Raw genomic sequence first — 10,524 nt, forward strand, 5'->3', positions numbered from 1 at the left:
CCAGTTAAAGCTTTTGTGCCAATCAGTATTGAATGAGACACTGAGATCTAATCTCAAAAAAAAAAGGAAATGAAAGAAATAAAAGAAAAAGAATGAAAGAAAAAGCATTAATTAAGCTTTACTATGTGTTGGGTTTGTCATCAAGAAGATTCATCTTCCTGAGTTCAAATTTGGCCTCAGACACTTACTAACTGTGTGACCCCAAGCAAGTCACTTAACCCTGTTTGCCTCTGTTCTTCATCTGCAAAATGAGTTGGAGAAGGAAATGACAAACCAATCCAGTATCTTTGCCAAGAAAACCCCAAATGGGGTCACGAATAGTCAGACATGACTTAAAACGACTGAACAATAACAAAATAAGCACAGAAAAGTCAGTCTTTCAAAGACATGGTTTAATAAACTAGAGCACAACTAAACTAAGGCAATCAAGATGGTTAACAGCTTTTTCATATGTGGACTTATTGAAAGAACTGTGCATGTAGAGCATGAAAACGAGAAGACCCAAGAGAGACATGTTTTCTGTGTTCAGCCATTTGAAACACTGTCATATGGAGGAGAAATCGACTCGTGCTGTTTGGCCTCAGAGGATAGAACCAGAAGCAATGAGTAGAAATTGCAAAGAAGTTACCAAGCTTCCTAAAATATAGAGCAAAACTTATAAAACTGTAATGGGCTGCATCATTCAAGGGGGAGAATTCCCTTTCCTTGAAGATCTTCAGGCATTTGTTAGACAATCACTTGTCAGGTATAAAGGATTTCCTTTCATATATTAATTCCCATCATGAGCTGATTCCCCACCTTACTCCTTGAGGTAGTAATACTAAACCTTATCTTTCCTCCTTATCCCTCATGCCTCTTCTCTCCCCAACATCTGTATGAAGACCTCACCTCTTACTTTACTGAAAAAAAAAGAGGCCATTTGATGTGAGCTCTGTCTTCTACAATTCTCTTAATCTCAAAACTCATCGTTTTCCATCCTAACCTCCTTTCCTCCAGCCTCTGACAAAGAGGTGGCCCTTCTCCTCATCAAGGCCAACCCCTCTACATGTGTATTTGATTCTATCCCTTCCCATTTTTTTCCAGAAGATTATGTCCTTAATTATCCCCTACATTGCAAATCTTCTACCTTTCCCTATCAATTGGTCCTTTTCCCTATTGTCTTCAAACATGCCCCAATCTCTTCTACCCTTAAAAGTCTTTCTCTAGATCCTGTCATCCTCTTAAGTTACTGTCTTATACCTCTCCTCCCTTTCACAGTCAAGCTGCTTGAAAGAGTTGTCTATACTTGCCACCTCCACTTCCTGTCCTCTCATTCACCGACCCTTTATAATATGGTTTCTGACTTCATTTAAATCAAAGTGCTCTCTCCAAGTTACCTATGATCTCGTAATTATAAAATCTGATCATCTTTTCTCAATCTTACTCTTTCTTAACCTGTATATGACAACCTTGACCACACTCACCTGATGGATATTCTCTCTTCTATGAATTTTTATGACAGTACTCTCTCCTGGTTATTCCCTTACCTGTCCAACCTCTTTCTTAATCTCCTTTGCTCATCCCTGGCCTATGACTATTCACCAAGGTTCTGTCCTGCACCCTCTTCTCTTCTCTTTCCCTCCCTTCCCCCTCTCCTCTCTCCCTCCCCTCCTGTCATTAGCTCTCTTGGGTTTAGTTATCTTCTCTATGCAGACTATGACCAGATCTTTATATCCAGCCCCAATCTCTCCATTGAGCATCAGTCCACATCACCAAATGTCTTTTGAATACTGCAAACAGAATGTCCCATCCCAAAGATTTCTTAAACTCAGCATATCTATAACTGAACTCATTATCTTTGCCCACAAAGCTTCCCTTCTTGCAAACTTCCCTGTTTCTGTTAAAAGGACCATCATTCTTCGAGCATCATAGGATGATAATCCTAGAATTACTTTGGACTCCTCACTCTTCCTTGCCCCACATATCCAATCAGTTGCTAAATCTTTCTCTTTCTACCTTCTTATCTCTTGAATCTGACACCTCTTTCCACACATATAGTTACCATTTAATTCAGGCTCTAATTACCTCTCACTCAGATTATTGCAACAGCCTCTTCATTTGGTCTGCCCGCCCTACACAATGCTGCCAAAGTAATTTTCCTTAGGTTCTTACCTGACCTTGTGATCCCCCTACTCAACAAATTCCAGTGGCTTCCTATTGCTACTGGAATAAAATGTGGACTCCTCCATCTAGCTTTTAAAGTCTTACATTTTTTCATTTTACCTTGTCCTACCTTTTCATTCTCATTGAACATTAGTGATCCAACCATACTGGCTCTCTCTGTTTCTCACACACAGTACTTCACTTCCAGTCTCTGTGCCTTTGCACTCACCCTTCCCTCCACCTCAAAAAGTCTCATTCTTCCTTTACAACTCTACTCAAATACCCTTTGCATGAATCATTTCCCCATCTCCCTAATTGTTGATGCTCTCCCTCCCAAACTCCCTTCTATTTAACTACATTGTATATAATTTTATCTATCCACTTTATATTGGTGCAGTTTATATTTATATATGCCCTTAGTGTCTTCACTTTCGAGTGTAAGCTCCTTGTGTGAGTAGGTATTGTTTCATTCTTTGTACTTGTATTCCCAGTGCCTAATACAGTACCTGACACAAAATAGATACTTAATAAATCCTTGCGGATTGAGGCATGCTTTGGGATAGATGGTCTGTAGGAGTGCCTTCCAATTCCCATATTCCATAATTCTGTAATTTGATGTAAATAAGCAATATAAAAAGTATCTAGTTGGTGGGGGGAGGAGAACGTTAGACAGTATGCAAATAAGCTGGTGCTATTTTTATACCTTATGAACACATATCATTACAAGCTGCTGAATATTAATGTAGCATATTCATCATCTATTTATAATGCATATGACATATGAAGTTCTATATCATAAATTTGTAGACTTGAAAGGGACCTCAGAAACCATCTAGTTCAACCCCTTCTCAAAGTATAAATTCCAGCATATATACCATCCCTGACAACTGGATCAAAGGATTTAGGGTTGGAAGGGACAATTTCATCAAATTGCAAAATTTTCAACTTGAAAGAGACCTCTGAGGCTGTCTAATCCAAACTATAACCGAAAAAGTGTCCATTTCACATACAACCTCTATTGTGCTGTGACATACAGCTATATATATGTAGCTAGCATAGTGAGTAAGGCATTGGGCCTGGAGTCAGGAAGATGTGAGTTCAAATCTGACCTCAGATACTTATTATTTGTGTGGCCATGGACAAATCACTTAAGCTCTTTCTGCCTCAGTTTCTTGAAATGTAAAATGGGAATAATAGCATCTACCATCTAGGGTTGTTATAAGGATTAAATGAGATAATGTTTGTAAAGTGCTTAGCACAGTGCACTTAATAAGCTTCTGTACCCTTCCCTTCCCCTTTGAAGACCTGCCAATGGAAAAGAACCCTTGACCTCCCTAAGCAGCCCATTCCACTTCAGAGTACCTCTAATGTTTAGAAATTTTTTCCTGACATAGAATCTAGATTTACCTCTTTGTATTCTTTCCCCCCAACCAACTTGCTTCTGGTTTTGCTCTCTGGTGCCACAGCGCACAAGCCTAATCCCTCTTCCCCATGGTAGCCTTTCAGATACTTGAACAGAGCTATCATGCCCTCCTTCCTGCCCCTAAAACTCCCAACAGTCTTCTCTTCTCCAGTTTAAATATACTCAGTTCCTTCAGCTACTCTTTATATTACATATCACCCATAATTCATTATTTTTCTCCAATGTCATGATGTCATTAGTCCACTTCAAAAATTAAGAATGAATAATAACACTATGACATGTACACATGGTCTATCTCCATCATGATTGCCCTTCTATAAATGCTCTCCATTGCCCTTAAACTATGAAGCCCAGGACTGCAGACAGAGCTCTAGAACAAAAAGACTATCACTTTCTTATTCTTAACAGCTATGCCTTTCTTAGTGCAACCTAGTCTTAGCCTAATCCTTTCCTTTAATATATAGAAATAAAGATAAAGAAAACTGAGAGCTAGCAGGGATTAGGCATTGGTTCAAGGTCACACAATGTTGTGAAAACCTGTCAGGTCCTTGCCCTTACCTTTGCCCCTGTTGACTTTCCATTGAAAAAGAGAAAGTGGACATTTTTATAGGTGATTATTGTCTTTAAAATGAATTTTTTCATTAACATACAAAGACATAGAATTCAAAATGAGGTTTTCTGATTTCAGATCCAACACTGTTTTCACCATGAAGTCATCTGCTTAGAAACTTCAAGCAAGAGGGAATTCAGTAGCTCCTGAGACAGTTGATTCCATTTTTAGCAGCTCTAATTATCAGAAAGTGTTTCCTTATATTGAGCTGAAATCTGCTTCTCTGTCACTTCTTTCCATATAGTACTGCTTGAGTGTGTAAGTGTGTGCATCCACCCACCTGTGTGGGATGGTGTAAAATAGGAAGATATACATATGCTTACAATTTGCTCATTCTATTCCTGACCCATTATCTGTGTGACAAGGGACAAGTTCTTAACCCCTCTGAAACTGAGTCTCAAGATGCAAGAAGAGCTTTCTCCCCCTTAGCTGCCTTCTGGCAGAGTGTTCTTAACATATATCTATTAAGTTATAGATAAGGTTGTAACTTGCTTTAGTGGAGGGGCTGCTGCATCCATTTGAATCATTAATTTTCAACCTATTGGCTTTGCTCACCTGCTCACAATATCCAGATGTCCCTCACAAAAAAGGAAGGATGAACTGTTGGTGGCAAATTCCCCAAACATTATTTGTGAAATACATTACACTATTTATGGCTGTTGATGTTGCTGCTGTTGTTGATGATCCTTTGTTTTCAAAGAGGACCAATGATGTGATGGTCATGTCTGGACTTGCACCCGAATTGGATTTAAGTGAGGTAGAGTTGCACAAAGTTGCCAGCCTCACATTGCAGAGAGACCCAGAATATTCAAAAACCTCTATAATGAAAGCCATTGTGATGTGAAAAGTCTCTGCCTGGCAGCTGGAAAGACAGCCCAGCAAGTATGCTTGTGTGTGTGTGTGTGTGTGTGTGTGTGTGTGCATGTATACATATACACATTATATATATATGGTATGTGTGAGTAGAGAATGGGAGTAAAAGAGAGTGATTGAAGGTAGGGCAGAGACAGAGGGAAAGTGGGGAAGGGAAAGGAGAAGAGAAGAGAAAAGAGCTCAAGAGCTAATCTCAGACTCAGGAAGACCTGAATTCAAGTCATGTCTATCCCTGACACATTTCTTCTTGACTTTAAAGTACAGAATAGTAAAAGATGATTTTGTGGTTGATTGTGATAGTTTTTATTTAAATTTTAAGCTGGGCAGCAAGAGAAAAGGCAAGGGTATTTTTATTATTTAAATAAGTTTTCCATTTCTTAGAGAAAACGTCAAGCAATGGCTTTGGGACCCCAGACAAAAATCACTTAACCTCAGCTCCCCAATCATGAGTTACAGAACAGTTGCCAATCTTCACTGGTAGAAATAGTTTAGTAACTAAAAGGTCCCTATACTGAAGAAATTTCTAGATTAGGAACAAAGGGAAAATAAAGCAGGTATTTAATGAAGGAAAAATAGTTATACTTTTTTAATAGAAAATTTAAAAAATTTATCCAAGAATCAGAGTATTCATGAAAATGATCAGAGTGTGGCTTCAGCTATATTCCTTCACCCCCACATATGTTGTGAACATAATTCTGTATTGTTTGGGAGCTTGGCCAGTGGACAGCCCCAGAAGCTTATTAATTATTGTTATTGATGAGAATTTATTCTACACTACTTACTAAATTAAAACAACAATGTGGTTATGCTTTCCTGTAAATCATGAGTCAAGAAGTCAGTTTCTTTCACCTAAAATCCCACTGATAAAATACCCACTGAACCATCAATTTCTCTCCTACTTATTTACTTATAACAGAACCTTTTGGCACATTCTTTCCTTACTCTGAATATGAATATCCCAAAATACTGGTAAAATTCCAGGGGGATTTCTGCCCTGCTACTACTGTGGCCATCATTTTTATGGCTGTTACAAAAGAGTTATAAATAGTGCATGTGCCCTAGATGGAGTAAGAAACTAAACTGATGAGGCTGTAGTGTCTGGTTAGTGTGAATGGCCCAAGGATTAAGACTTCAACCACAATGACAAAAGAGAATTGCTGCATGATTTTCACTGAGAAATGGGAATTTGGTAAGTTAAATAAAGCCTTTACCCTTCTGCTTTCTACTCATCGTGTGTGTGTGTGTGTGTGTGTGTGTGTGTATGTGTGTGTGTGTGTAGCTTGGGCAATTATAGATCTTGAACCAGAAGGGATAATTGAGGCCATCCAGTTCAACATCCTCATTTAATAGTTAAAGAAAATGAGGCCAAAGAAAACTGTGACTTTTTCAAAGGAACTCAGACAATCAGTATCACAGGCAAGATTTGAACTCTGACTCCAGAATTAGTTTTCCAGAATGCCACATGGTCCATATACATTTCAATTCCAATAAAATATAAGCTACTTGAAGTCAGGCATCACTCTTTTTGTCTAGTGCCTGGCACATAGCAGATGCTTATGTTAACATAGCAGATGTATGTTAACTGATTGATGAATTATACACAGCTTTTTGAAATAGCTCTGCAATGGGACTTTGTGCATATTCAGAGTACCTGAGATGGAGGTACCAATGTGGGAGATTGTAGGGACCTGCCATCAGTACAAAATATTCTGTGTTTCCTAATCACATGGGTAGGAGAACTTCTTTTCGTTGGTTATATAACCAAAATAGGCCACATCTTCAAAACTACCAGATTGGAAAATCCACTCTCTCTTTTACAAATTGCATCCCAAGGCAAAGATCTTGTTCATCAGCATGGCACCCATTCACTTCCCACTGGGTAGTACCTTCCCTCACCCCACTTTGGACCCATGTCACTGATAATTGGGCTTGAGGTTTTGGTCTATTTCATTCATCATTTTTAGTTCTAGAACACAGACAATGGAGTCCCTCAAGCCATAGGGACCTTGGAGTCAGGTTTCCAGGTCAGATGTTGTTCTAACCAGTCATGGGAATCCTATGAAGCCAAAGTACCAGGATTCAAGCCCAGGGAGGGGCTTTGGACTTGGAGCTTGGTGGGACTGTGTAGAAACTGAGTTGTTATGAATCTAATCCTCTTCATCTTTGCAGAGTCTAAGATAGTATAAGGGATGAATAATTATGCTTCCCCAGGTGTTGGGGTTGATGTTTGTTTTTTGCTATATTCTTGAAATAAATAATCCTTTGTAAAAGTTACTCTGGCAGTTATGTGATTAAATGGAACTGAAGTGCAGAGGACCCCTAAAACTGAAGGAACACAATCAATAGGGACTTGAGTCAAAGGCAGATAAACACCTCCATACCCCCTTAAAGGTATTAGAGAACCCTGAGGGAAGAGTAAAATGTAAAATACCTGGCCATCAGGCAATGGGGGTCAGAGCAATCACTGTTTTATCTCTATACATTAATATGAGTGTTGTATCCTAAGTATGAAACCCTTGTCCAATAACCAGCAAGTCAATATGCTTCTGGGAGAACTAGACTATGGTAATAATGATCTACTTAATTAGATTTGAAAAAGAAATTTTAAGAAGGTTGGAATTAGAGGAAAGGATAGGTCATTTGCTCTCCTTCAAAAGTAAATAGAGGGATTGGTAGAGTAGGTTTCATTGTGTGTCCAAAGGAAACAAGGAATACCATTTCATAGGACAATTGGTTATCACATCTTACAATCTTCATGAAAATAATACAAGCCCAGTCCAAAAAAGACTAAAATAAACATAATTGCAGGTTTATGCCAACATGGAAAGATTAGGAGATAGACAAATTCTTCTAGGTACTTGATAAAACCATAAAAATTAAGACACCATATACAATACTCAGTGACTTTGATGCAAATGGATGCATAAAAGTGAAAGGATCTAAAGAATATATGTATTTTTCATTACAACATAAAACTTTCACAAATATTGGTTATATATTAAGGCACAGAGATTTTGCAAACAAATGTAAAAAAGGCAAAAATAGTAACTACATCTTTTACAGACCAGAACACAATAAAAATAATATTCAGTTCAGGGAAAACCAACAAAAGACAAAGACCTAAATAGAGATTTAACAATGAATACTAAACAATGAATGGTTCAAAAAACAAACTACATAAAAAATCAATTTGTGTAAAAGAAAATAATGATGAAACAGCATAGCAAAATTTCTGGGATGGATGAAGCTTGAGCAGCCCTGATGGGAAAAATCATTTCCCTACAAAATAGAAAAAGAGAAGATTAATGAACTGAATATGTATTTTTAAATTAGAAAGTCAACAAACTACTTTTAAAGAGCACAGGAGAATGGATATTAGAAATTAGAGGGGAAGTGGATGAACTGGAAACCCAAAGAAATGAAATGATAAATAAAATTAAAAACTGTTTCTTGGAAAAGACTAATAAAATTCATAAGCCTTTAGCCAATCTAATTAAGAAAAGATGAGAAAAATCAAGCCAATAATATATCAAACAAACAAGGTGAAATCACAAAAGTAGAAGGAAGAAAAAGAATAATCAACATCTATTATGCATTTATATGTTAACAAAACTGAGAACACAAAAGAAATGTCAATCAATCAATAGACAAACACAATGCCCACTATATGTCAGGCACTATTATAAAAGTAATACATTAAAAAAAATTGAAATGCCGAGACTAACTGAAAACCAAATATAGATCTTAAACAATTCAATTTCAAATAAAAAAAAAGAGAGAGAAGAAATTAAATTAGCTATAAAGGAAATACCAAAGGGTGGGGAGGGGGGGACTTCTGGATTTTCTAAATTCACAAAAGAATTCTATCAAGTGTTTGGAAAACACTTAGTAATAATACTACCCAAATTATTCTCAAAAGTTGAAAAGGAAAACATTCTACCAGATTACTTTTATGAGACATAGGGCTCATATCAGGAAAGGATAAAGCATGGAAGGAGAACAATATACCAGTATGATTAATGAATTTAAAAATTGTAAGTAAGGGGAGGCTAGGTGTCTCATGAGTAGAGAATGGGCTCTGGAGTCAGGAGGATCTGAGTTCAAATGTGACCTCAGACACAACACAAAAACTAGCCGTGTGACCTTGGACAAGTCACTTGACCCCAATTGCCCTCCAAAAAGCAAAATAAATAAATAAAATAAATGAAAATTGTAAGTAAAGTCTTATCAATGATATGACAGTATTTCACCCAAAAAAATCATTTACTATGACAAAGTAGATGAGATGTGGGAATGGTTCACCATTACAAAAGCAGTCAAAATTATTAATCATACTGAAAACAAAAATATCTAAAAACCACTTAATTGTCTTAATAGATTCAGGGGGGAAAGCCTTTTACAAAGCACCACACTCATTCATGCTAAAAACCCTATAAAGGATAGGCATAGACGGACCTTTTTTAAAAGCATCTATCTAAAAGCAAAAGCAAGGATCATGCAATGATGATGCAGTAGAACCTATCCCAATGAATATGGAAGTAAAGCAAGGATATGACTCTCTGCACTATTATTCAAAATGTTTCTGGAAATGCTTGCAGTAGCAAGAAAAGAGAAAGAAAACAAAGAAGTAAAGGTATCTAAAGAATTCCTGGATGGAGCTCCAGATGAATGGCAATGGAAATGGGAAGAACGGGGGTCTGGAGCACGGGCCCTCCTCATCCTCCATTCACAATGGGGACATGGAGAAGATCCTGCTGGATGCCCAGCACAAGTCCAGCCAGAGCAGCTCCAGGGGCAGCTCTCACTTTGACAGCCCTTCCCCACAAGAAGATGGTCAAATAATGTTTGATGTGGACATGCACACCAGCAGGGACCATAGCTCTCAGTCTGAAGAAGAAGCTGCAGAAGGAGAAAAAGAAGTGGAGACTTTGCAGAAAAGTGTGGACTGGGTATCGGACTGGTCCAGCCCGCCTAAGAACATCCCCCCCCCCACCAAGGAATTCCACTTCCGGCACCCTAAACGTTCGTGTCTTTAAGTATGAGGAAAAGTGGAGCCATGAAGAAAGGAAGCATTTTCTCTGCAGAATTTCTTAAAGTGTTCATCTCTCACGTTTTGGCTTTGGGACTAGGCATCTATATTGGAAAATGACTGAGTTCCCCGTCTGTGAGCATCTACTGAGGGAGAGAAGAGCCTCGCACATGGGCGTGCTCTGTGAAGTGCTATCCCTGTCACGTTAGTGTATTTGAACTCGAGGCCATTCTAAGCATGCCCCAGTCCTCGACCCTCTTTTTACATATCCACGTTCAAGCTCCTCTTTGGGATTCAGTATTCTATTCAAACTCTTGGAAGGCATTTTCATGACCTCATTCCCTTTTTGGCCTGACCCTCAGAGTTTACTGTTGTCTAGAAATTTGCAAAGTGTTCTTTTCAATGCAGAGGCCACCAGCAAGTAAATTTTCTTTTTTCCATAGCCCT

At 38.1% G+C, this 10,524-nt stretch overlaps 1 pseudogene; it reads left to right on the top strand.

Annotated features, from left to right (window-relative positions):
- Positions 1-4,827: 4,827 nt before the first annotated feature.
- Positions 4,828-10,227, top strand: LOC138170292 (BCL2/adenovirus E1B 19 kDa protein-interacting protein 3-like; annotated as a pseudogene).
- Positions 10,228-10,524: the final 297 nt, after the last annotated feature.

This window comes from Petaurus breviceps, unplaced genomic scaffold (genome assembly GCF_028583685.1).
Source record: "Petaurus breviceps papuanus isolate PSGF00001 unplaced genomic scaffold, PetGlider_PUasm1.0 38, whole genome shotgun sequence".
NCBI classification, from domain to species: Eukaryota; Metazoa; Chordata; class Mammalia; order Diprotodontia; family Petauridae; genus Petaurus; species Petaurus breviceps.